Below are 26,842 nucleotides of genomic sequence, written 5' to 3' on the forward strand. Positions count from 1 at the left end.
CAGTTCACCCATCGCTGCTCTCTTCTCGGAGCAAACACGCACACTGAAAGAACACAGTAAACCACTCCCTTCAGTGTTCTAAACCCGCCCTCAGAATGTGAGGCGTCATCACTCAGAACTCTTAACCCTGTAAGTTCTGAGCCTCTCCTAACACCCCCTCTCGAATCACGTTCTGAGAGGACTTCTGAGTGTTCAACACCTTCCCCATTGCCTTCCGCCCCTTCCTGGCATCGTTGTTAGGCACCTGTTGAACCTCACAAACCTTAGGTTCGCACTGTGCGAAACCAACCCACGCATTTGTGACCTGAAACCTCTCAGGTGGAATTCCCTTTGTAGCCCGCGATGACCGCCTGGGCACAAACTGGGGTGCTCCTTTTGACCCACTGGGGCCAGCTTGTGCGTCTTCCTCATCAGAAGACTCACCCTCTGACTTGACACGTCTGTGAGCTTTCTCCATTATGCGCACAGGAGATGAGGGCTCACTCTTGGACACTCCCTTAACAACCTGTGGAGACGCCCTACTCTGTTCAGGGACCTGGTCTCCACCAGCAGGTTCAGGCTCTGGCTCTCCTTCCTCCTCAGAGTCAGACAGACAATCTGAGTGAACGTCAGAGCGCACTTTGCGCCTTGCCCAACCATCCTGCTCAAAGAACTCAGCCTGTTTACTGACCAGAAGCTTGGTCTGATCACCTTCTGGGTATGCGAATCTCCACCCTTTTGTCGCAGGCTCATATCCACAGAAGATCATTTCCTGGTACCTTGGACCACCCTCCTGCTGCAGAAACTTTGGTACAGGCACCATGGCTCTGCTACCAAAAGTGCGAAAGAAATGCACAAGCGGCTTCTGCCGATGAAGCAGGAAATACGGGGTGTCACCTACCACTGCATTGTAGCACCTGTTCATCGTGAAATTGGCTGTCTTTACCGCCTCTCCCCAAAAACTTTGAGGCAAACCAGAGTCATCCAGTAGAATCTCTGATGCTTGAACCAGAGCTTTACTCCTAAGCTCTGCCACGCCACTCTCCTGAGGAGAAGTCACCTTGTGACGTATCCCCCTCTGGCGAAAGAAACCCTTTAAAGCAGACCCAGTGACCTCTGAACCTCGGTCACATTTGAACCCCTGCACCTTGGTGGAGAACCTTAGTTCCACCTCTGCAACCCAATCTTTGATAAGTTGTGTTGTCTCCTCCTTAGTTTTCAGCGTGAAAGCCCATGCATTCCGCGTATAATCATCTGTCAGCACCATCAGCCACTTGGCCTTGCCCAGACTTGGCTGTGGCATACCTAAAAGGTCTGCATGCACAAGCTCAAAAGGCTTTGTGGTTACTCTCTTCACCCTGGGATGATTAAATCCCTTGTTTCTGGCTTTCCTGCATGCTTTGCAATTCAAAGGTTGACCACATTCTTTTACCTTGCAACCTTTGGTGCACTCTGATAACATCTGAACGTCCTCACAGGACCCATGTGACATTCTCTTGTGCCACACGCAAGCACACGACACATGAGTGTGATCAGTGGCTTTCCCAGTATTCCCCTCACCCTCCAGAGGTGTTTCCAGAACAAAGAGGTTGTTTTGATCCTTTTCAACACTTATTAGCTCCTTCCCATCTCTGGAAATTGTGCAAACATTTTTTTTCAAAACTCACTGAATATCCCTCCTGTAAAAGAGAAGGTACAGATAGCAGGCAATGTTTTATCTCAGGCACGAAATAAACCTTCAATTCAGCCTGTAAGAAAGAAATAAACATGTTAGCAACATGGGTTACACGTCCCTGTGAACCTGTAGCAAATTTAACTGTTTTCTCAGTTGAAACAGCCTTGCAGTTCCACATTTGTCCATCAGGTGGCGCTGTGACCAGATGGCCATTCGCAGCCGAGTCCACAACCCAACGTAGGACCCTCCCCCCTCCGGAGTTGTCCTTCTTTGTTGCCTTAGCAACTGACTTCCTGCTGCCCCCGACCTTGGGGCTCTCGCTGCAGGTGGTGTTGTCCAAAATTGCCATCGAAGCAGTCAGCTGATAAGCGTTCCCACGCCTGCCCCCTCTGTTGGCCCAGTTGCCATAGAAACCCGGCTGGTTCCCATGGGAAGCGACCTTGGAAACATCCTGCCCTGTCTCCCTTGCTTTCTGTGGGCAGTTGCGACGCAGGTGTTCAGCCGAAGCACAAACAAAACATCGCCGAGTGGAAAACTTTGCAAACTTGCCTTTGGTCTTCTCTGCCCCCCCAACCTCTCCAGCAGCACTCCTCCTCGAGGCTTTTCTGCTGTTGGGAAAATGGCCTTTGGCTTCTGCTGTGGTTTCTCTGCAAACCCTCTCCAGCTCCTGCCAAACAGCCTGGGCACTCTCAAGACCCTTGGAATGGCTTGCACCCCCATTCTCAGGTGCAAAGTTCTCAGTGGAAGAGATAGCCATTGCATCTCTCTCCTCTTCTCTCAGCCACTCTCCAGCACGCAACTCATATGTAGGGGCATTCCGGCAGCCCTCCAACACAGTCCCAGCCCCCTCTGGGCCTTCTGGGCGTCCCTCAGCCCCTCCTGGGCTTCCAGCCCCCTCTGGGCTTCTTGGGCGTCCCCCAGCCCCTCTTGGGCTTGGTGCCTCCTTTGAGTAGCTCTCAGCCCCTCCTGGGCTTGGTGCTTCCTCAGAGCAATTCTCAGCCCCCTCTGGCCTGGCTCCCACTGTCTTCTTCAGTGCCTGCCTTCTCTCGGCCCAGGGCTTGCTCCCGTCCACCTTATCAAAAGGGATTGACGACTTCTGGCTGTCTGCCATCTCTCCCCGGGGCCCGGCCTACTTACTGTACAGTAGCACCTCCCGGTCCGGCAGATCCCAGCTCCTCCCGGCTGGCTCCAGTTACTCCTTAGCTGGCCTTTGGCTGCTGGCCTCTCACACGCACGAACGTTGCTTATCTTTATTGCTGATCTCCCATAACCTTTGGAGGCCAATGGCGTCCGAGGGGTCCGGCACACTTCCTGCGCGGCTCTGGTCTTCCCCCCTGGGACCTTTGACTCAGCAGAGCGTAAACACAGCGGAAGCAGGAACGTTCTTCGTGTGAAGGCAATAATTCAGGCTGAAACGCAGCAGTCTCCTTATCTTTAAAGCCTTTATTCCTTAGCAAAACACAACAGCTATTAATCTCCTGCCTGGCGACAGTTCACCCATCGCTGCTCTCTTCTCGGAGCAAACACGCACACTGAAAGAACACAGTAAACCACTCCCTTCAGTGTTCTAAACCTGCCCTCAGAATGTGAGGCGTCATCACTCAGAACTCTTAACCCTGTAAGTTCTGAGCCTCTCCTAACACTATTTCTGGGTTAGCAGAGTCTGTAACCTGAAGCGTATGTAACCCGAGGTACCACTGTGTGTGTGTGTGTGTGTGTGTGTGTATAAGCTTGCATACAAAAGATGTGCAAATCATGTGGAAATCTTTGCAAGAACCCTATTCCCTGAGATGCTACCTTTCCACATAACTTCATGGTAAGAGCTTTGCTGGATCAGGCCAAAGGCCCATCTATCCCAGCATCTGGTTCTCACACTAGCCAACCAGATACCTGGTGGAAGTCCAAAAGCAGGGTCCAAGAAAAGCCACAGCTCACTTGTGATTCCCAGCAACTGGCTGCGCTTCAAGACCCCCAAGCCACTCCCAGGAGAATGAAGACACAAGGACACAGAACTTAGGTTAATGTTAATGGGCAAAATTTAGGCCTGCGCATCAACAACACAATGCATCTGGAGTGACCTTTGCATTATTCCTGTACACCCCCCCCCAATTTCTTTTTATAGGACTAACATACTAAATAGTACAATCTAATGTGCTGTTGCGTGAAGCAGGGAACACAGATTAAGTGCTAAGGCCCCAATGTGGCCTTAATGGATCAATCCATTTTGCATCTGCACCACAACCAACTCAAGCCTTGGTGCGACAGCAGAAGCCATTGGTACTGCAACACATGCATCTTCTGCCAGTTCCTGTGCAGATGAGTTTCAGGAAAAAGAAGTTGTGCAGCAAAGCAGATGGAGGAGTGCAGCTTCCAGCAACCCATGGTATGGACAACCAGTCCCTCCATTTGGTCCTTGTAGGTCCTTGTTTCAGCCCCGCCCCCCGGCTCCAAGCATCACCCACAAACCCAAGACCTCACCTCCCTTCTGCTCTTCAATCACATTTGAGGACAACATAGTCAAAGCTATCTTTAGCAATTCCTCCTGTGTGGGGGCATCACAGCTTGAGCAGAGCCCATGCCTCATTACACACAATGGCTGGTCACTTCAAAAAAGCAAAAGCACAAAACAGTTTGCCTTAAAAACATGCTTTAAAGGGCATAATCAGAAAATTACTCTGCACAAACTTCTATTACAATTGGGAGGAAAAGGTTAAGCAGCCCGTTACTAGCTGTCAACAATTAATCATTTCAAAGTATGGCCCTTGTTTAAAAAATGATCTGCCAATCCAGATTCAGACCGTTTTTGAGGGTACAACTCTGTGCTTTCCTGTTTTTAGGGGAGCTTTAATGTGGGGCTTTTCTGTCTTGCTTGCATAACAGAGAATGTCAACGTCATGTTTGGCAAAATTACCTAACAGTTAATAGATACCATAGGACACACAACCGCTGAATAAAGTCTCGACATTCTTCAATAAAATAGGCTCAAAATACTGAAAAAGTCCCATTTCCACCCCAGCCAAGATAGCTGCAATTATTATTGCCAGCAGTTGGCCTTGACAACTAACTTCCAATACAGTTTTTTACGTTTCTGAATGGATGAAAAACCCATTAACGCCGTTGCGGAGTCAGCTCCCCACAGCCTACTGTAACTCCCTTTATTGGTCCTCAGGAATTGCTATAAAAGCCACACCAGTTGGGAAAGATGTGCTTCTCAACATTTCCCCCTAAACAAACCTCTGTGCTTTTAAGTGCTCAGAAGCCCTTTGTGCATTCTGCATCAGGGGCAGAGTGCAGGGTTAGGCAAGGCTTAAAAGGTGTTTTATTATAGGGCTCGGAAAAGCTTTCCCCACCCTGCCCCACCCCATCTCACTCATCGGCTTGATGGAGGAGTTCTCTGTGCGAAATGCTAAGAGGTGGAGTGGACCAACACTGACCCCCTCACCCTTCTCAGTTGCCCACCCCAGAAAAGCATGAGACAACTGTGAGGAAAAGTGTGGCCGTTTTTGGAAGAGGGTGTGAGTAATCTTCAACTACGCAGAGACACTTTGCCCAAAATCAAGGGTCCCTCTAAATGTCCTTTTTATTATGCATCCACAATAATTTGTGCTCATGATAATATTGGGGCAGTTATAAGTAATCAATGATGCTGGCCCACCTGTATGTTTCCGAGCACAATCCAAAATGTTGATGCTGACCTTTAAAGCCCTAAATGGCTTCGACCCTGGATACCTGAAGGAGTGTCTTCACCCCCATTGTTCAGCCTGAGGTCCAGCTCTGAGGGCCTTCCGGCAGTTCCCTCACTGCAGAGGGCCTTCTCGGGGGTGGCCTCCCATCAAATGTCAGACAGATAAATAACTATATGACTTTTAGAAGACATCTGAAGGCAGCCCTGTATAAGGAAATTTTAAATGTTTGGTGTTTCATTGTGCTTTTAATACTTTGTTGGAAAACGCCCAGAGTGGACGGGGTACAAATAAAAAAGTTGTTGTTGTTGTTGTTGTTGTGTTACAGAGCATATCTGCAAAAAGACTCTGGCCTGGAGTGTCCTTCCCGCCAGAGCGGTACCTATTTATCTACTTGCACTTTGACATGCTTTCAAACTGCTAGGTTGGCAGGAGCAGAGACCGAGCAACAGGAGCTCACCCCGACACGGGGATTCGAACCGCCGACCTTCTGATCAGCAAGTCCTAGGCTCTGTGGTTTAACCCACAACGCCACAAGACTTATTATTATTTTGCTATGCTAACAATTGCCAAGCAACTGTAGAGAGTATTCTTCATCAGCCTCTATTTTCACAGGGTGGCTACAAATGACATCAGTTATGTGGGAAAACACAGAAACAAACGTATGTAGAGTTGGGCCCCCTGATCCATCTAGTCTCTAAATTGACTGGCATCAGCTTTCCAGGGTACCAGACAGTTATCTCTTCCACTGCCCAGTCTTCTGGGAGACGCTAGAGACCAAATCTGAGTCCTTCTGGCATGCAAAGCAGATGTTTTACCCACTGAGATACAGCTGTTGGGTAGCTATTGCTACAGGAACATGCCACATGCTCAGAGATACTGCATCTGCATTTATACTAAGGGGGCAAAAGTGTGTGTGTGTGTGTGTGAGAGAGAGAGAGAGAGAGGGGGGGGGGGAGGGAGGAGGGGAACCTTAGTTTCCTCATTGTTTCCACATCTGTGTTCTAATTTACATTTTTAAAATGTGATTTCTATTCAGAGTCATTGAGAGCTGGTGACTACCCAGTTGGCTTCATGGCTGACTGGGGATTTGAAGCCTGATCTCTCAGATCCTGGACCAGCACTCTAACCACTAAACCACACTGGCTCTTTTCTTATTTTTGCAGCTGCATCACACTGTTAATGATCAACTACAGTCCTGAGATCCTTTTCACCCATACTATGGCCAAGCAACCATTATTTGACTTGAGGACTGACAGCTGGGCATGTGAAGTGATTCCACTGGGGTTTTTTTTTGAGAGGTAATTGAATGTTCTTGCACAAATGCAGACTTTAGTGCTCGGTGCCAAGTTATTTCACTAAACACTGACTTATTTCACTTTAAGTAAGTTTCTAACACTGCTCTTGCCTGATTTATTGGGCTGGCAATAAGTAAATAAATCCAACTTTGCTTGGAACAGAATTTAGAATTCATTTTTTTATGTGTAAGAAGCACAGTTGGGCTCTCCAAGCTTAGCACTCTGATGGGATACCTCAGTCTGTAGAACATGAGATTCTTAATCTCAGGGGTCGAGGGTTTGAGCCCCATGTTGGGTAAAAGATTCCTGCAATGCAAAGAGGTTTCGACTGAACCTCATAGTCCATTCCACCTCTATGATTCCAGGATCCAGGACTTTGCAGTCAGACAACACGGTGACCACCATCCAATAAATTCAGCTCAATGAAATAATTTGGTTTAAACATGTTTAATTCTGTTCTGGATTGCAGCTGATGCCTTTGGAGCTCTTTTTCATCATAACTTTGTTCCCAGAGCTATCTTGTTGGCTCAGGGGTGTTTATAATACTGACAAAAAATAATAATCTACCAAAGGCCTCAGTAGGCCAAAAGGCCAGTGAGAAAGATACAAGTAAAAACAAACCAACACTCTACTCTCTGAAAACGTCTCCCCAAAGTGTAAAAGCTGTGAAAAAGGAAACTTCTTTGTCATGGGTCATAACGAAAGGGATTGAAAATAAAGCTGCCAATTATCATAATTCCTTTGTGCAAATCTGTGGCACGGCCACACTTGCAATGTCATGAACAGCTCTGTATCCTCACCTCAAAAAAGGTGAGGTAGAGCTGCAAAAAGGTTTAGAAAAGAGCAAGCCAAATAATCAAGGAGACAACGCAACTCCCCTGTGAGGAAAGATTACAACATTTGGAGCTTTTTGGGGTAGAAAAACGGTGAGCAAGGGAGAATGCAACAGAGGAATACAAAGTGTACACAGTGGGGAGGGAAAAAGTTGGTAGGCTTCTCTCAAAATACTGGAACTCAGGGTCATCTAATGAAGCTGAATGGACAGAGGGGAAATTATATTTCTGCACTTGGCACATGGGCTCATCCATACTTTTGCTTCTCCTAGGCCTAGAAACTGAGGTTTTCCGCTTGTCCTGTACTTTCTAGGCATGGGTCTGAGAGACTTTTTGTTAGACCCACCACTTTCCCCAGGAAAATCTGCCGTTTGTCGCTCAGTTGGAACAAACGTCAATCCGCTTTTACGCTTGTTCCGATTTGGCAGCAAATAACAAGTTTTCTGGGGGAAAGTGGCGGAAGTGTGGACGAGCCCATAGTTAAAGCGATGACCTGCATTACCGTAAGATGTGATAATAGCTTTTGTTTTCAGTTGATTTGGTTAACCCCTTTTAAAGCCATCCAAGTTGCTGGCTATCAATGGTTAATAGTCAGAGAGCGATCAGTGTTACCTTAAGTATCAGAGACAGCATGCCTCTGAAGACCAGTTTTGGGGAATCAGAATAGAGGTAAGGGCTGTTATATCCTCCTTGTGGGCTTCCCGCAGGAATCTGGTTGTTTCACTGTGGGGACAGGATGCTAGGCTACATAGCCCTTTGGTCTGATCTAGCAAAGCTCTCCTTATGCCTATTGCATGTTGCAGCGATCCACCACAAAGAACACATATTATATTCCACACCTGCCCCACCTCTGAAACTGGTCAGTCTCCAGCTCAAGAAGATGTCCAAAGCTGGAAGACAGCCATCCCGTACAGAAGATTGCCTCTCTATTATTCATTGCATCTTGTGGATTTCTAAAAGGAGCATCTCCACCCCCATCGTTCTACCCGGACACTGAGATCGAGCGCCAAGGGCCTTCTGGCGGTTCCCTCACTGCGAGAAGCCAAGTTACAGGGAACCAGGCAGAGGGCCTTCTTGGTAGTGGCACCCGCTCTGTGGAACGCCCTCCCACCAGATGTCAAAGACAACAACTACCAGACTTTTAGAAGACATCTGAAGGCAGCCCTGTTTAGGGAAGCTTTTAATGTTTGATGTATTATGGTATTTTAATATTTTGTTGGAAGCCGCTTAGAGTGGCTGGGGAGGCCCAGCCAGATGGGTGGGGTATGAATAATAAATAATAATAATAATAATAATAATAATTATTATTATTATTATTATTATTATTATTATTACCTTTTGTGTGCCTGAACAAGAGTCAAAGACACTTGAACACTGATAATATTTGCAAGGAGATGGGGGGGGGGAAGGAGGCAGAGAAGTTGGTAAGGTGACGTTAGCAAAAAGAACGAAGGAAATGTTCTTGAGCTTTGCAAAAGTAACAGAAAGAAATCTGACAAGGAGCTCTGTGAAAGTCAAAAGCTGGCAGCTCTTCCGATGTATTGGAACTGTTCTAGTAAGAGATAATACTGTGGTACATCTTTTAGGTTTAGAGTAGAGTATCCTATTCCAGAGACTAACATTTTCATGCTAAATTAAAGAAAGCAGGAGCTTTCATTCATCCTTGCAAAGCTATTTTTAAAAGCCACACATAAACAAAGCAGGCATATGCATCTATTTCCTGTCTTGGCTACTGTGCAGCCTTGTTTCTTGGACACAGTCAGTATGCCAGAGAAACGCAGCATTGACAAGGTGTCCTGATGAAAGTGCTTCTGCCCCACCAATTGCTAACCTCAGAGGCAAAAGAAAAGCACAGATGAACAACTCATGGAACTTGATAGGGAGACTATTAAAAAAGCAGCAGGTGTAAAACTAAAAAGTGCTGCTGCTGTTCAGGGCTTATTTTGGAACAAAAACTTTGCCTAAAAGGTGGGCATGATATACTATTTTCAAAAACTGTGCTGTGATTCTTGCCCCCCCTGAGTTCCGTTTTTGAAAATAAGGCAGGACAGAATTTTTCCCTAAAAAAATAACATGCTGCTCCATTTATTTTATTTTGATAACAAGCAAGGTTTTTTTTAAAAAAAAAAGGAAAAGAAATGAAAGAAAAGTTAATGTTTTAAAAGGGAAAGTTGTCACAATTGCCAGCAAACAAAAGTATAGGATACAGTTTTGTGATTTACCAAGTCCATAATAAGGCATACCAAGAGGGAAGGGATGTTTGGTCTATAATTACAAAGCGTCTCATGGTCTAAATCAAAACAATTACAAGTTTTTATTTTAAAAAAGAAGACGACAAAAAGTAACCTTCAGCTGTACCAAACTGACACACTAGCATAGCTCTTTGGTAGCTCCTGAGCTACCAAATGATCTCAAGCATTTTGGCCCCCAGACACTTTTAGCTTATGTAAGGTTCCCCGCCCCCCTCCCCAGAAGGGTGATTTGCCAAAGCCTGGAATACTGTACTGGTAGTTCAGATTATTGAGCTTGAAATAGAACAAGTTTTCTGTGCCACTAAGATCACCCTGAAAATAGATGAATTAAGGATGGAGGTGCGTGCCCTCCAAGCATGTGCAAGAACACCTTTCTCAGAGCATTAAGATAGCCACAGCTGATCCCCAAATATCTACATTTGGCCTAGGCATGCAGTGAGAGTGCAGGACTTCTGAGCAGCCATGCTCCCAGGCAAGGTAAATTAAACTCTGGCCTAGATTTTGGTGGTGGAAACATATACAGTGGTACCTCGGGTTACATACACTTCAGGTTACCGACTCCGCTAACCCAGAAATAGTGCTTCAAGTTAAGAACTTTGCTTCAGGATGAGAACAGAAATCGTGCTCCAGCAGCACGGCAGCAGCAGGAGACCCCATTAGCTAAAGTGGTGCTTCAGGTTAAGAACTGACCTCCGGAACGAATTAAGTACTTAACCCGAGGTACCACTGTAACGTGAACTTCTTTTAAGAAAAAGAAAAGAAAACTGTGCCTCTGAACACATGCAGAGTACCTTCACCATTCATTTATAACCAGCCCTTCTTCCAAAGAGTTCAGGGCAGCATATCTAGTTCTCCCTCTTTTTAACGTCACAACAACCCTGCAGTGTAGGTGGTATGTTAAGAGAGGGGGGGGGGACTAGCTTAAAGTCACCCAGTGACTTATGGAGCTGCAGAAGGGGAACTGAACCTCAGGGCCCTTCCAAGATACCCTTTTTATTGTGCATCCATGCTGATATGAACTCATGGTATCAGGGTGGTCATACGCAAACCCACCATCAATATTGTTTGCACCTGCAAAAGTTTTGGGGTGGACATACTGTTTCATTCCCAAATCAGTGCACGTCCTGTAACTTCCTGCAGAATTTCCACAACTTTTAAAGACCATAAACGTTCCTTTGGTTTTTGTCCGGCTTTTGTTAACACTTTCGTTGCCTCTATAGCAATAATGACATGACATCGGAGAAGCATCTCAGAAGAACAGATAAAACCGACTGGAGTTTGGATGGTCCAGTTGGTGCTCTGAGTGCTGGATCAGGACCTGGGAGACCAGGGTTCCAATCCACACTCAGCCACGAAGCTTGCTGGGTGACCTTCAGCCAGCCCCCGTCTCTCAACCCTGAACCTACCTTGCAGGTTGTTGTGATAATAAAATGAAGAGTGAGGAGAACCACATTAGATGTTCCTTGGAGGAAACACTGGTATATAAATGCAATTCAAACATTAAAAACTACCAAAATCCACCACTATCATTGCATCACCCCCCCCCCAAAAAAAGCACACGGTGTGGAGGGGCTCCTAGTTTCTCCAGTCCTGGCAGCCCAACATTGCCGTGGCGGGTGGAAAAAGTTCCTAAGATTGAGAAGCCAGGATTCCTAAACAGCCCAGGTGGCTCTGCTCTGCGAATGAGCCACACAGGTAACAGATGAGAGAGCTCTGTTGCTGAATCCCAGATTTGTGGGTGTGCGGCTGGGGAGAATACCGAGCCATTTTATAGTCCAACAGAAGAACCAGCTTTGGTGGACGTCTGCCCACTTCCTCGGAGCCTCGAAAGCTTCTACCCCCATAAATCTAACAGCCTTTAAAGGCGCCAGGAGATGCTTTCAACGAAAGAGCAGAAGACGCCAACCTCTCTGCAACTAACTCCCTCAACCTCTTCTACTCTGGAGTGGAGCAAAAAGCTTCAAAATATACACCCACCCACCACACCTTCCTGCACCTGCCTCCTCAGCGGCTGGATCCTGCCCTCCTCCCTGGGGGTAAGGCCCAATGAATGTACTTCTGAGCAGACATAATAGTGAGCGTGCCTGACCAGGACCTGGGAGACCAGTGTTCGAATCCTCGCTCGGCCATGAAGCTTGCCGGGTCACCTTGGGCCAGCTGCTGTCTCTCAAACTAACCTACCTCGCAGGATTGCTGTGCAGATTAAATGAGGAGCAGGAGGAAAAAGGTGGGGCATAAATGCAATCGATAAAAATAATAAGCAAGATATATAAGCTTGCAGTTTTGTGGTGTTGTTGCTGCAAAGAGGTCCCTCACACGCAAAAGAAGGACCCCCTTCCAGGAAGTGCGTCTCCTTTTTCACTCTTTCTCTCGCTGTCATTTTCTGCCTGACAATCATAGAACCGTAGAGTGGCAAGGCACCCAAGGGTCATCTAGTCCAACCCCCTGCAATGTAGGAATCTTTCGCCCAAAGCGGCCTGCTTTCGAACCCAGCACCCTGAGATTAAGAGTCTCATGCTCTGGCTTTTAAACCTGGGAGACTTCTCTCCGCTCATCCTTGGGAAGGACGAAACAAAACTCTTCCTTTCCGGCACATTTTACATGCAAATTACCCGCCCACGATCCCGGAGATCTGCAAGCTTGTGGCGGCGGCACTTTTCTCCTCGTGCTTTTGCCGCAGAGATGGAGGGGGGGGGAATCACCCTTCCAAACGCGCAGCGACCCTCGGTCTCCCATTCGGCGAAACCGACTCACCTCGCTCAGCCTGCGCTCCGGGAGGCGGCCCCTCGAGGTCAGGTCTTTCCCCGCCCGCCTCCAGCCCGGCAACCCTGCGGCGCTGCAGCAACGAAGGGACCCGGCGTCCGGATCAGAGGCGCCGCCGAGCCATGGACAGCCTCCCGGATTCTTCGGCTAGCGGCAGAGACTGCGGCGTTAAAAAAGGCGGCGCGGCGCGCAACACTCCAAAGCAGCCCGACGCGTCTCCCTCGCTTGCCGGCAAAGCTGTGGGAGCAACGAATCACGCCGCCGGTTTTTTCAATAGGGGGAAAAGGAAGCTCTAGGGCGCCACCGGCAGGCCGCCGGGCTTCAAGGCGGCTCGGGGGACCGCATACCAAAAAATGGCAGCCGGGAGAGGTGGGGAGGCAGAGTTTATTTTCTAGGGCGCGCGTATTTGCGCAGCGAGAAGAACGCACGACCCCAAAAGTTGGAACAGCTCCCCGATGAAGAAAGGTGGCCGCACTGGTTTTTTGTTTAGTTTGGGTAAAAGGCGAGTAAAAGGGAAGCGTGGAGTACAAAACGATTCGCGGGGATGATTAAAAGTGGCTAGAGCAACAGTTCTCAATTTTTCCTCTCTGGGCCACACTTTCAGCATAAAAATTTGCTCACCGAATTTTTTCTCTATAAGGAATACATTGGAAAACAAAAAGAAACAACCCCTAGCGGTGCTTGATGAATAACAAAGAACACAGCTGCTTTATAATATAATCAGGGGACATCCAATAAGTATAAAACAATGTAGCTACCAAAGAACACGAATCATTCCCAAAATATAATTATAAACGGCAACTGGGATTGTCCTCAGCTTCACTTGATACTCTTACTGTCCTTCTGAAAAGATATCTATCCATATTCTGCAAATAAATAAATTGTGGTATTATACTATATTACACAGAAATGTTGAAATGTTTACTGGAATGTCCTTGAATCTTCCCACCACTCTTGTCATCCTCTTCTGCCAGACCTGTGTGGTGCACCCTTTGAGAACCACTGGGATAAATAAAACTTTTCCTCCTCTCCTGACACTGAATGTTGGATAAAGCTGAATGCTGGAAGGTTCAGGGCAGGCGAAAAGAAAATGCTTTTTTCCTATGGTGCATGTAGTTAAACTGTGGAACTCCCTGCCACAAGAGGCAGCGATGGCTACCAACTTGGATGGCTTTAAAAGAGAATTAGAGAAGTTTGTGGAAGGCTATCAGTGTATGCTCCACTTCTACTGTCATTCTTAATATCAGCCTGGTGCCCTTCAGATTTTTTTGGACTGAAACCATGATCATCCCTGACCTTTGGCCATTCTGGCTGGTGCTGATGGGAGTTGTTCAATACATCTGGTTGGGAACAGATGCTGTCTATCCTTGGCCCCTTTTCAATACCAGTTCGAATTATGAACTTACTGGATGTGCTTTCGAGTGAAGTAGCCTCTGGAGCAATCTGTGATCAAATTCCACGTCCATATATATTTGCTTTATTCGCAGCGAACATTTTTCTTTAAGAGCCCTTTAACAAGATATAACAGGGTGCTTTGGGGAGCGAGCTTGTTTCTTCACTTTGACAAGAAGCACGTTTCCAATCAGTTGTTACTGCTCAGAGGTTATTTTTAATTCAAGGTACTCTCTTAGAAACGAGACGAGGCTTGCAAGAAGGGGAGAAAGAATCAATACCGGTCCATAGAGGTTTTCCGGCAAATTGTCTTTGCAACCCACATGACGTCTGCTTCAGGCCTGGAAATTGGCGATGAGTCAAACCCCGATAGGACTAGAATCTCTGTTATTCTTTTTCCATAATGGCTCTTAGGCATTGAGCTAGAGGCTTGTGTAACTACCACCCCCCCCCCGCCAAAATATGCCACTCCCTGAAAAGCCAGCACCTTAGGTACATGATCCCCCGCTTTGAAATAATATATATTTATTAACAGCAGAAAGACGAAGACAAAGATCTGGCAGGTTAAGTGCTAGAGTTCAGGTCTTAGCCCATTCATATGGTCCTTCTATCTTTCGGCCTTGTTCAAGATTTACCTCCATCTCCCACCTGCTTAATTGGTCTCTTAATCAATTGCTTTCAATTCCCCTCCTCAGAAGCATGCCTGAAGGTCCAGTTTTTGAAAGAAAGTGAGGCATTGATATTCCCCCCCCCCCAGCAAGCAACCCTCCCTCCCATTCTTCAGAAAGCACATGCCCCTTAGTGAAGCAGGCAGCAGATACATTAGTGTGCTATGTTGACACCTATTGTGGCATTTTATTTTATTTATTAAAAAAACCCCAAAACTCACCCAAGTGGAATGTTAAAGTTCGAAAGCTACATAGCCGGGGGTGGGGTGGGGGGGAGAGAGAGAGAGCAATAATGCTTCTTTCCATGAGATCATTGGTGCCAACTGCTTGGTGCAAATGCAGTTTGATAGCACCACCTACAGGCCACGTTTGTGCTCACAAAAGGCTGGATTAAAACGCTCCCATCAGCAATCTATCCTATCGCTGTGGGAACCGGTGAAACATTGTGACTTCTATTAATCTTCAGTATCTATTTGAGGTACGGAAATCAACCTCGCACCATGAAACTTTAAGAAGAGACACCTGAGTGCAAATGGCTCCAGTATATTTTTCTCTATAGTGTTGTTGTTTAGTCATTTAGTCATGTCCGACTCTTTGTGACCCCATGGACCAGAGCACGCCAGGCACTCCTGTCTTCCACTGCCTCCTGCAGTTTGGTCAAACTCATGCTGGTAGCTTCAAGAACACTGTCCAACCATCTCGTCCTCTGTCATCCCCTTCTCCTTGTGCCCTCAATCTTTCCCAACATCAGGGTCTTTCCCAGGAAGTCTTCTCTTCTCATGAGGTGGCCAAAATATTGGAGCTTCACCTTTACGGTCTGTCCTTCCAGTGAGCACTCAGGGCTGATTTCCTTCAGAATGGATAGGTTTGATCTTCTTGCAGTCCATGGGACTCTCAAGAGTCTCCTCCAGCACCATAATTCAAAAGCATCAATTCTTCGGCGATCAGCCTTCTTTATGGTCCAGCTCTCGCTTCCATACATCACTACTGGGAAAACCAATGTGAACCTTTGTCGGCAAGGTGACGTCTCTGCTTTTTAAGATGCTGCCTAGGTTTGTCATATAGTAAGCTGGCTAGAAATCAACTAAATAAAGGAAAGAAGGTCTTCACACTGTGGTGGAATGCCCAGCAAGCCGTAAGCAAGATGAACTTCCCTACAGAAGGAATTACAAAGCCTGGGTACAGTGGCATATCCAAGATGCCCCCATTCACGTGAATCAAAGGGGACAACTGAGCACCCTCAAAGGGATGTGTGTGAAGAGAATCAATGCCGGTGGAGGGTGCTCCATGCATTTCATAGAATCGTAGAGTTGAAAGGGATGATGAGGGTCATCTAGTCCAGCCCCCTGCAATGCAGGAATCTTTTGGCCGACACAAGGCTTGAACCCATGATCCTGGGATCAAGAGTCTCATGCTCTACCGACTGAGCTATCCCAGCACTGGAGCCCCAGTGTCTACAGCAAGATGGTTGATTGGAGTGACTTGAGAGGAAGGTAGGTGCAGTTGTTGGCTATCTCAAAAGACAAGAGCGCACCTCAAACTGTTGGAGAGTTACAGCACCTTCTGTGGCTGCAGAGACCAATATGGAAGAGACATATTTTATTGCAAGTGGGGCAGTTGAAGGCATCCCACTTTGCTGTTACAGGTGCACCATGGCGTTTCAAAGAACCTCACTTTCTATCACTGCCCTATTCACACATGCATTAAGCAATCTCAGTGCAGTGCTGCCAGCCAGTGTTTCATATTTAACAGAATACGGATTGCTGTATATTTGAGGTTTGCTTGCAGGGGGATGAAATCCCTTGTCCAAACCATTGTGAATCAATTGGTCTAAACATGAATGGTTCTGAAGCTAAGCAGCGATCAGGCAGTAGTGAGTTTTCATCTGTGAATCAATCCTGCTCCCTCCCCCCCAGTTGCCTTAGTGTTGCTAGACCAAAAGACTGCCCCACAGATTGGCTTGTTGACCAGCCCCCTTTTTCCTTTTCCTTTTTTGAATGAACAAAAAGGGAAGCTGATGGAAATATTTACCAGCTCCGTTGCCTGGATACTGAAAGACAATTTGTTGGCTGCAGTCAATGTTGTGCCATGAAGCATCTGGATGAAAGGCCATGTTCTTTGTTAGCAATTGGTCTGAAGAAGGCCAACTAAAGATTGCGCTTCATAACCGACTTAACGTGAGATATGAAAAGATCTACATGGGTGGCACAATGGGTAGTAAGGCAATTGTACTGACTGATATGGCTACCTATAGTGTCAGGTAGTTCTTTGTTTGTTTGTTTGTTTGTTTGTTTCTTCCTTCCTTCCTTCTCTTTTTTTTTTTTTTGGATGCAAATTGTTGTATCCTATTAGAAAGGTAGGGACGCGGGTGGCGCTGTGGTCTAAACCACAGAGCCTAGGGCTTGCTGATCAGAAGATAAATAGGTACCACTCCAGTGGGAAGGTAAACGGTGTTTCCGTGTGCTGCTCTGGTTCGCCAGAAGTGGCTTAGTCGTGCTGGCCACATGACCCAGAAGCTGCACGCCGGCTCCCTCGGCCAATAAAGCGAGATGAGCGCCGCAACCCCAGAGTCGTCCGTGACTGGACCTAATGGTCAGGGGTCCCTTTACCTTTACCTATTAGAAAGGTATGCAGCTGTGAGGGGACGTGGCTTTGACTATAGGGAAGAGATACAGCACTGGAAGAGATACTGCTGCTGGGCTTCCCAGATCACTTCAGAGTTGCAGTTTCCCTTCCTGCCGTTCTCAAGGCGGGGGCACTGTGGAGCAGCTATCCCTTTCCTCGTACGCCAGGTTGCTTGGGTTAAAGCTTGAGCCTGCTGCTGCCTCCACGCGTCTCGTCAGGCCTTGGTGGAGCTACTTCAAGGGGCCACTGAGTGGCTGCTATTTTGTGTCTATGACCATAGACAAGTTTAGTTTCTGTAATCATCAACTCTCCGTCTAGAGACTGACTGATTACCATTTCCGAGAGACAGAAAAGGTGGCCAGATGGCATCTGTTTCATGGAGAAATCTTTCAAAGAGGATTAATTTTAACACAAACTCTACACAGTAACAGGCAACCAGTCTAGCTTAAGCTGGATATTTCCACGAGTCGGTGCAATTAACATGGATTTGCGCAAGTTTTCGAGGCTCTCCTGAGGCTCCTGAGAACTCCATCACATGCAGAGAAATTCAGCAGAGGAAACAACCACTTCCAAATGTGGAAATCAGCATGGCCGATGGATTCTAGGCTCCTGAACATTCGCTGTGATTTGCTTGCACAAATCTTACGAGGAGGTTAGATTTGATCTGGTCTTTATTGAGTGTCTGTTCTGGTTTGTTTGTGAGTAGATTATGCAGGCAATGAGCATTCATTCTGCATTCATCCTGATTTGACTACAAGGTGTTTAGATGTCTTCCTGTAAATCATCGTTCTCCCCACGCTTTTCAATGTATACCCACGCCACTTTCCTAACTTCAAAAATCAGTTTCGTTTTAAAAGTCGATTTGTTGTGCAAGGGTATATGCTTTGGGAACCTCCAGATGTCCATTTTATTGTGCCTTGGGGGCAATCCTAGACAAGCACAGAACCATAGAGTGGGGTGGAACCGCAAGAGTAATCTAGTCCGACCCCCTGCAATGAAGGAATCTTTTGTCCAACACGGGACTCAAACCCACAACCCTGAGATTCAGTCTCAGCTATAAGAGATCACACTTTGCTTCTGCTAAATGCCTATAACTTTTCGTGCCACAGCTGTTCCGGATTTTTGTTGCCGTTTTGCTTTCGTTGCACTGTAGTGCAGTAGTGCTCCTCCAGATGGCACTAATGTGGAAGCATTGGGGTAGCATTATGGAACGACTAATAAAGTGTGCAGTGGTGTGTGGACAGTCCAGTAATAAATCCACCATTAATGCAGTATTAATGCATCAATGGCATGTTGCAGGACACACCTGCAAAAACACACAAACCCCACACACTGGTCTCCGACCGTAATAATTATTATTATTTAAACACAAACCACACAACCCCAGCAATGTGCACGGGCTCCTTAACTGCACAAAGCTAAATTTCCCAGTTTGTGCTTAGATCCTTTCTTCAAATTGCTGGCCGTATGGAGGTGCCCTGAAACACTGAGCAGCAGGGCTGCAACATTTTGTTGTTGATCTCACTTGCCATCTACATACATCTTTGGGGGAAATGTCACCCAGGCCTTTTTATTTACCAGACTGTCTTCCTGTCTCAGGAAACAATTGCTATGTGGCCCCCGCCCCCAGGGGTGTTTTAAGCTGCAAAGCCTTCAGAGGAGATCTCGGTCAGGCTTCGCTTCGGCTGATTGAATGAAACCATATTTTGCCTGTCCGAGGGGCTTTCCTTAAGCTGATTGAAATGCAGGCTACAATGGGTTTGTTTACTCGTTTGATAGGAAAGGCTAGGAGCTGATTTTACAGCTTCTTCTCCTATCAAGCAGCAGGTAGACATGACTTCTGGGTGGGTCAGTCAGCAAGAGTGGAAGGCAGTAGTTTCAAGGCAAAAAAAAGGAAATGCAGTACAGTATTAATAGGTGGAAAGGACACGGGTGGTGCTGTGGGTTAAACCACAGAGCCTAGGGCTTGCTGATCAGAACGTCGGCGGTTCAAATCCCCACGACGGGGTGAGCTCCCGTTGCTTGGTCCCTGCTCTTGCCAACCTAGCAGTTCAAAACCACACAGTGCAAGTAGATAAATATGTACCACTCTGGCGGGAAGGTAAACGGCGTTTCCGTGTGCTGCTCTGGTTTTGCCAGAAGCGGCTTAGTCATGCTGGCCACATGACCTGGAAGCTGTATGCTGGCTCCCTCGGCCAATAAAGCTAGATGAGCACCGCAACCCCAGAATCGTCCGCAACTGGACCTAATGGTCAGGGGTACCTTTACCTTTATTAATAGGTGGAACTCAGTGACTCAATATGTAGTGCATGGACCCGTCTCTGTGTGCCTCCCCACAAGTGAAGTGACACCAGAATGGGCCTTTTCGGTGGTGGCTCCCTGTCCCTGGAGGAATGCTGTCCCAAGGGAGGCACACCTGGTACCATCACTATCTGCTTTTAGGCACCAGGCAAAAACACTTGCAGACCTTTGGACCTTAATTTTCTGTTTATTTTGAAGTAGGGCTGAATTGGATCTATTCATTTATACACAATTGCTTTTAGTCTTGTTTTTAATACTTATTTTGATGTTTGTTTTTGTAATCTTGGCTGTTTCATAACCACGGGGGGGGGGAACCATGCAATTGGCCCTCATCCACATCAGGATAAAAAGTTATTGATTTGCTTTTACAAAACATACCGTATTGGCCTGAATATAAGCCTCACTCCCCCCCACCCCAATTCTGACTGCGAAAAGTTAAAGTGCGGCTTAAATTCGTGACCTTACAAAAATTGGCTTTTACGATATCGCTGCTGAAACAGACACATGGTAAAATGGAACAGATGTGAGTGCCTACAGAATTTTAAAGAAACAGCTTATATTCTGGTATTCTCTCCCCCCCCCCCCCAATTTTTTTTTAAAGGTGCGGCTTATATTCGGGTGTGGCTTATATTTGGGCCAATACGGTATATACCTCTTACTATAACAAAAGATCTCTAAGCAGCTTTTAAGGCCAAATAAAAGATCAAATATAATAAAAAACATTAAAAGCAAGCTATGTTAAAACAAAAGATAAAGTAAAACCAGTAACTTTTAGGAACACTTATCAGTCTCTACAGCCACAACAGGTGCTGTAACTCTCCAATAGTTTGATTTCAGTCCTGAAGTCACACTCTTTCATTGTTTCCCAAGACAAACAGGTGCCAGCAACAACAACCTACCTAGTAAAATCATTTGTCAAAATTATAGGCCTTGGGAACTTGCTGGAACAAAAGGGTTTTGGCAGGCACCCAAAATAATCTCAATGGGCAGGGAGTTCCAAAGTTCCAAATCTGTTGCCATACTGTTCTGCCTAGGAGCTCCGAAACATCACCACCATGTTCAGCTCATGACATTTCACAACTGTGTAGTTTATGTGATTAAATATGGAAATGGGATGTTGAGCTAAATGGATCTTCCAGAAAGGCAATTCTTTTGTGTGCATCCAGAGAGATACGGTTGGACCCAAATTTGGGCTGCAACCTACCTAGGAGCAAGCTCCATTGAATTCAGTAGGTCTTACTTCTGAGTAGACATGATTATGGTTGCACTGAAAATTACGCTCAGGGTAGATCGAATGGGAAACTTTGACTAAGTGAAGGGAAGGCTTGGTAATGTCACTGTGCTTATTTTAAAGGTAACTAAGTCTGGATCTATATCTGATTCTGATAATCAAACAAGAGGTAGAAGTGTTTCCAAGCTTTATTCCAAATATCCTGTTTTGACTGTCGGTTTTCCAGGTGGCAACCCCGTGTCTGGCTGCACCATTTCAAACTGCAAAGTTGAGACATATATTTGAATGGTCCTAGATAAAAACAAAGAACGACAATAATAATCCCTGCACACAGAAAGCTAGCATGTCAGGGCTAAACTGGATTCTAGTTGCAGCTTGGCAAGTTTTTTAAGAATACACACCCATCTTTCAGTCTCTCTGTCCCTTCTTCAAAATCCAGCAAAGCTTCCCCAGGATGGTGAGTTAATAAAGAGATCTCGCTGAATGAGTGGTTTTAATTGTAAATGTCACCCAAGTGTGCGCAAGCATTCTTTAATTTCTCTTAGTTGCTAATGACATTCCTATTCCTAGGGGCACGATACATTCATTGCAGGGTTTCCCACCCACCCTGTCTTTCTCACAGAAGAATACTAAGCAGTTGATATATTTTTAATGCCAATTTAATTAATTCTACTGTGACGGCGCTAATTTATTCAGAAAAGCAAACCACAAATTAAATGTGCAGGATACTGTATGGAATAGAATGTCTTTGGTAATCTGGGGTTGATCTAATTTAATGTGGCGCATTAATATTGATTTTTTTTCTATGCCACATTCCGTTCCCCCTCCTTTGCAGACGATGTCCCTGGAATAATTAAAGGATGGTTTCTGAACATCTTTGTTGTTCATAAACATCGATGGATAGACGGGGAACCTGCAGCCACAGATGCGCTTGGAGATTTGGAGCTGGTGCATAGGGATGAGTGAATCTTTCCATTACAATTTTTGGGTCAGTTTCTCATTTTTCCAGTCTCAAGTTCAGTCCTCACATTTCCACATCAGTTGGAGATCCTTTTTTTATCTTGCAAAAAAGTTATCATGAAAATTCACCAGCATTTTATTGCGAATTTCTTCTAATATAAGCATTCTTTTGCATGCAATTCTACCTAATATACACATTTTTGCAAAACATTTTCCTGTAATGTGATGCATTTGGGGGGTATGTCATTTTCACTAATATATGCACTAGTATATACCTGGTTTGAGAACTGTGCCGCATTGTATTGGAGAAACGCAAATTTCAATTGATGGCTGTGTTTTGCTTTGTGTTTTGTATTGGAAAGTGTGGATTAAGTAGGCTTGCCTTTAAATATAAAAGCAAACATAAAAGCTATGCGTGATGTAACTGTTAAAAATCACAAGTAGTCCAATAAGAACAGCAGCAAAAGCAAAAAGAGACAGCGCCAAAGATCAATTTGCTTAGTAGTAGCAGAATCAGAAAAAGCATGTTTAAAATGGAAAGTTTTCAGTTCTTGGCGGAACACAAATAAAAGCAAAGTTAAACGAATCTCTTGAGTGCCACGACAGAAAAAGCTGGATGACCTGAGAGGGACACAAAATCTGAGGACTTGGGTTCATTGATGAAACACTGTACAAAAGACACCTTGATGCAATTATTAATTTGTTACGGTGTTTTATCAATGCCAATGGGTAATGTAGAGTTGAAAAATATGCCAGACAAGTGCAAGGGACTCTTAAGCTATAGCAAAATGTTCAGGCTGGAGTTCATGAGTAGATTTTAGAAATATTCCCAATTCAGTCAGTGTTCAGGAATGTGGAAAGCAGGCAGAGGGAATCCGTGGAACAAGAAAGTAACAGAATGGGAAAATCCGCTCACCCGTGCTTGAATATTCATCTAAATAATCCCATCTCGGGAGGGAACATGTCAATCTATGACCAAATGCCAACAGAGGCAAGGAATGTTTTTGATGAAACCATGTGGATGGCTTAAATAATGAGCAAAGCTGAATACTGAAGGGGGGACGACGCAAGCTTTCTGACACCATTTATGTTGATCCATCAAACCCTGAACATCAGTCAAAATCCATCTGCCAAGCCAACAGAAGAGGGAAAGAACAACCTTTGCTCTCTGAAGGAAGACCACTGCCTGAGACGCTGACCTTATAGCTCAGGCGGTAAAGCATGAAACTCTTAATCTCAAGGTCATGGGTTCAAGCCCCACTTGGGGTGAAAAATCCCTTATTGCAGGGGGTCGGACTAGATGATGCTTGTGGTCCCTTCCAACTCTACAATTTTGTGGTTCTAACATCGGAAGAGCCACAGTCCTCCCCACCTCCTATTTCTTCTTATTCTTTGGCGAGATTGTCTTCCATAAACATGGTTTTAACAATGAGTCCGTAAGTGACTGTGGAGGCCAATTCTGGATCCACACGTCCTTCCACAGAGGGGACATAGGTTTCCAGGCGGGAGTTGATCATGGTGAGGGTTTGCCAAGCATGCCTTCCTCTTAGCACGTTTCTCCCTTGCGTCCTGAGTTCGAGTGACTTCAAAGCCCCTGACACCTTTAGTAAAGGCTGTTCTCCAACTGGAGCACTCGCAGGCCAGTGTTTCCCTGTTGTCAGTGTTTATACTACATTTTTTTTAGATTTGCCTTGAGACAGTCTTTAAACCTCTTTTGTTGACCACCAGCATTACGCTTTCCATTTTAAAGTTCGGAATAGCGTACAGTGGTACCTCAGGTTACATACGCTTCAGGTTACATACGCTTCAGGTTACAGACTCCGCTAACCCAGAAATAGTGCTTCAGGTTAAGAACTTTGCTTCAGGATGAGAACAGAAATCGTGCTCCAGTGGCGCAGCAGTAGCAGGAGGCCCCATTGGCTAAAGTGGTGATTTAGGTTAAGAACAGACCTCCGGAATGAATTAAGTACTTAACCCGGGGTACCACTGTAGTCCACTATAGAAAGGATCAGATGGCAGATTTTGATTGGATGGGTGGCACATTACAGATACAGATTTAGATATTTAAAGCTATACAAGGAATGTGCCAAATGCACTTCTGATGTATAAAGATAATTATATCATTAAGAACTACTCTCTAAGTTCATCCAAACTAAGGATGCAAATACTGACATATGTGTATAGTAAGGTGAATATGACGTGTCGGCATTCATCCGTTTCAGGAGACAAGGAAGGAGTGTGCCTTTGGGGATGAGGTCAAGCTGTTGGATGGTTGCATCTACTGCTGTGGCTATAGAGACTGACATGGGTGGGACATGTTTTGTTGCAGCCGAGGCAGATGAAGGCGTCCAGTTGTGCTGCTGCAGATGCACCATGGCGTTTCTTCTCTCTGCGCTCCTCCCAGCGGTACTCTTAGCTACTTACAATTTCCAGTGCAAGGAACTCTTGCTCTTCAATATTTCATAACTGCAAATTTCCCAATATTGGGGGAATGTCAATGGACACTTTGCTCCGACAGGCGCTGGTAGTTCACAAACAGATTTGCATTCAATTATTGCAGCTTAAACATGCACTGTTTGTTTCTTCTGAGGCTTTCCTCATGTCATTGTGACATGTACTGTAAACAGTATTGATTAATTGGCTGCCTGGCGTGAGTTGCATGCTGCTGATTGGGTGGGTGCATCAGAGCATCCTCATCCGTCCAAAAGCATCAGATTGTTCTGACAATTTTGGAACACCTTCAATTCTGGGCTGCTGCTTGGAGAAACACACTTCAACAGTCTCGTAGGCATCTGTGTAACACATAGCACATTCATACTTGGGACTGGTCCTATTCTGCTATATGAAAACGGAAAATGGGAGGCAATTTCATGTGATGCTAAGCTTTTTGAATTTATTTGTTTTTAATTAGACCAGAAATGTAACTGGGGGGGGGGAGTTTTGTGTTGTGTTATTGATGCACTTTTCAAATGAGAGATTTCCGAGCAGAATTCAAAGTGTTGGTGCTGACCTTTAAAGCCCTAAATGGCCTCGGACCAGTATATCTGAAGGAGCCACCCCATCATTCTGCACGGACACTGTGGTCCAGCGCTGAGGGCCTTCTGGCGGTTCCCTCACTGCAAGAAGCCAAGTTACAGGGAACCAGGCAGAGGGCCTTCTCAGTAGTAGCACCCGTCCTGTGGAATGCCCTCCCAACAGATGTCAAAGAGAACAACAACTACCAGGCTTTTAGAAGACATCTGAAGGCAGCCCTGTCTAGGGAAGCTTTTAATGTTTGATGCATTACTGTATTTTAATATTTTGTTGGAAGCCACCCAGAGTGGCTGGGGAAGCCCAGCCAGATGGGTGGGGTATAAATAATATATTGTTGTTGTTGTTATTTCATAGCTGCGTAATTCATTTGGCACTTCTTTGATTTGCAGTTCAGCAGGCACTTCTTTGATTTGCAGGTCAGCAGGCAGGTTTCAGGCAGTCTGAAAAGGTAAACCGTGTGTTTGCTATGTGTGGATGATTTTGGCAAAGCTGATGGAGCAGAAACCTGTTGCTGGTCCCTGACAGATTTGATGATGCTGTGCTGTTTTTCTGTAACAAGCCGAACAGGACAGTCAAAGCCCTGGCTGGGCAGTGGTAGGTTGTAATGTAGTGGCAGCTCATTCCTGCATCCACAGCCTCACTGCTCATGTCAGCTAGGGCAGAAGGGAAGTCAACTGACTTCAGCACCACTGTTCCTGCCTGGAACAGGCCGGGTTAGGACCTAATGCTATCAAGTGATGGCAGGAGGGTCACCTCAGACCCTTGCTGCCCCTGGAATGCCCCTTGGGGCTTTCTGCATGCTATCACCAGTGGATATTCCTCTAGTGGTATTTTGGTCAGTCAGCCAGCCTTGATTACTAGCCATGATTGCTAGTAATGATTGGTCATTATGGATGCCTGATGATCGTCTTCCAAAGCAACTACTCTATTCCAAACTTAAAAATGGAAAGCGTAATGCTGGTGGTCAACAAAAGAGGTTTAAAGACTGTCTCAGGGCAAATCTTTAAAAAATGTAGTATAAACACTGACAACAGGGAAACACTGGCCTGCGAGCGCTCCAGCTGGAGAACAGCCTTTACCAAAGGTGTCATGGGCTTTGAAGACACTCAAACTCAGGACGCAAGGGAGAAACATGCTAAGAGGAAGGCACGCTTGGCAAATCCACACCATGATCAACTCCTGCCCGGAAACCAATGGAAGGATGTGTGGGTCTAGAATTGGCCTCCACAGTCACTTACGGACTCACTGATAAAACCATGTTTATGGAAGACAATCTTACTCAGCTACGAGTGATCACCAAAGAAGAAAGAAGAAGAAGCTGTGTCTCAACTGTTAGAGGCAGTAATGCTTCTGAATACTTTTGTTGTCATTGGCATCTGTCTTGTCTTGAGAGACAATGGAGCACACCTATGGGGGTGGAGTCAAACGGCTGCATTAGCAGCACCCAAGTGACCTCCCTGGGGCATAAGCCTGGGCAGTGTGTATGAAGGTCCTGGGCTGCCCAGATGACAAGACCTCACTCATGTGGTCCAAAGGAAAGCGGAGCAAGACATTTGGCACCAGCTCACCTGCAGGAGTTGTTGGAAAGGGGCGTACAAGGTGCCACCCAACCATCTTAGGGACTCCACTCTGGATTTGTGTAGAGTTTACTCTTTAGCCTATTCTTCTCCTGAAGATATCCCACAAGGCAGCAGAGGTTGAGGACCAGTGTTTTCCTTCTCCTAGGTGGGCTACCTTCCCAGGTTTGTCAGCCCCTCACTTCTCCCTACAGCAGGTGCAGAAACCCAAGTGGAAAACGCAACATGCAAAGTAGACCTAATGATTTCACGTAACAACTGTAGCAGCTGTATTTGCAGAAGGTGAAGGGGGGCGCTGACAATGAAAGACCTCAGCAGTCTTCCATCGACCGCACACACAGCCTTGAATGATACAAATAGAGAGCAAGGGGAGATAAATAGCTAGTACAAGGTAATCCAGAGAGTTGAAGACAGGGTCAATGCCTCACCAGAATAGAAAATCACCTACCCCATTTCCCTGCTTCTTCTTGCCAACTGAGCTCATGGAAACATACTGGAATACTGCATGGTTTTTTTAAAAAAATATACATATATAATGCCCCAAACTAGCTCTGTTTCTGGGTCTCCTCCTC

At 46.0% G+C, this 26,842-nt stretch overlaps 1 protein-coding gene across 2 annotated transcripts in view; it reads right to left on the reverse strand.

Moving 5' to 3' along the window:
* RERG (RAS like estrogen regulated growth inhibitor) overlaps positions 1-12,745 on the reverse strand; it is a 91,097-nt gene extending 78,352 nt beyond the window's left edge. Inside the window, exon 1 of one of the 2 annotated variants that reach the window (XM_053405179.1) lies at positions 12,475-12,745. The gene's annotated coding sequence lies outside the window, so the exon portion shown is untranslated. The remainder of the gene's footprint in view (positions 1-12,474) is intronic. The other variant, XM_053405177.1, reaches the window with a different exon arrangement.
* Positions 12,746-26,842: the final 14,097 nt, after the last annotated feature.

Source organism: Podarcis raffonei, chromosome 10 (genome assembly GCF_027172205.1).
Source record: "Podarcis raffonei isolate rPodRaf1 chromosome 10, rPodRaf1.pri, whole genome shotgun sequence".
In the NCBI taxonomy this organism is placed as follows: Eukaryota; Metazoa; Chordata; class Lepidosauria; order Squamata; family Lacertidae; genus Podarcis; species Podarcis raffonei.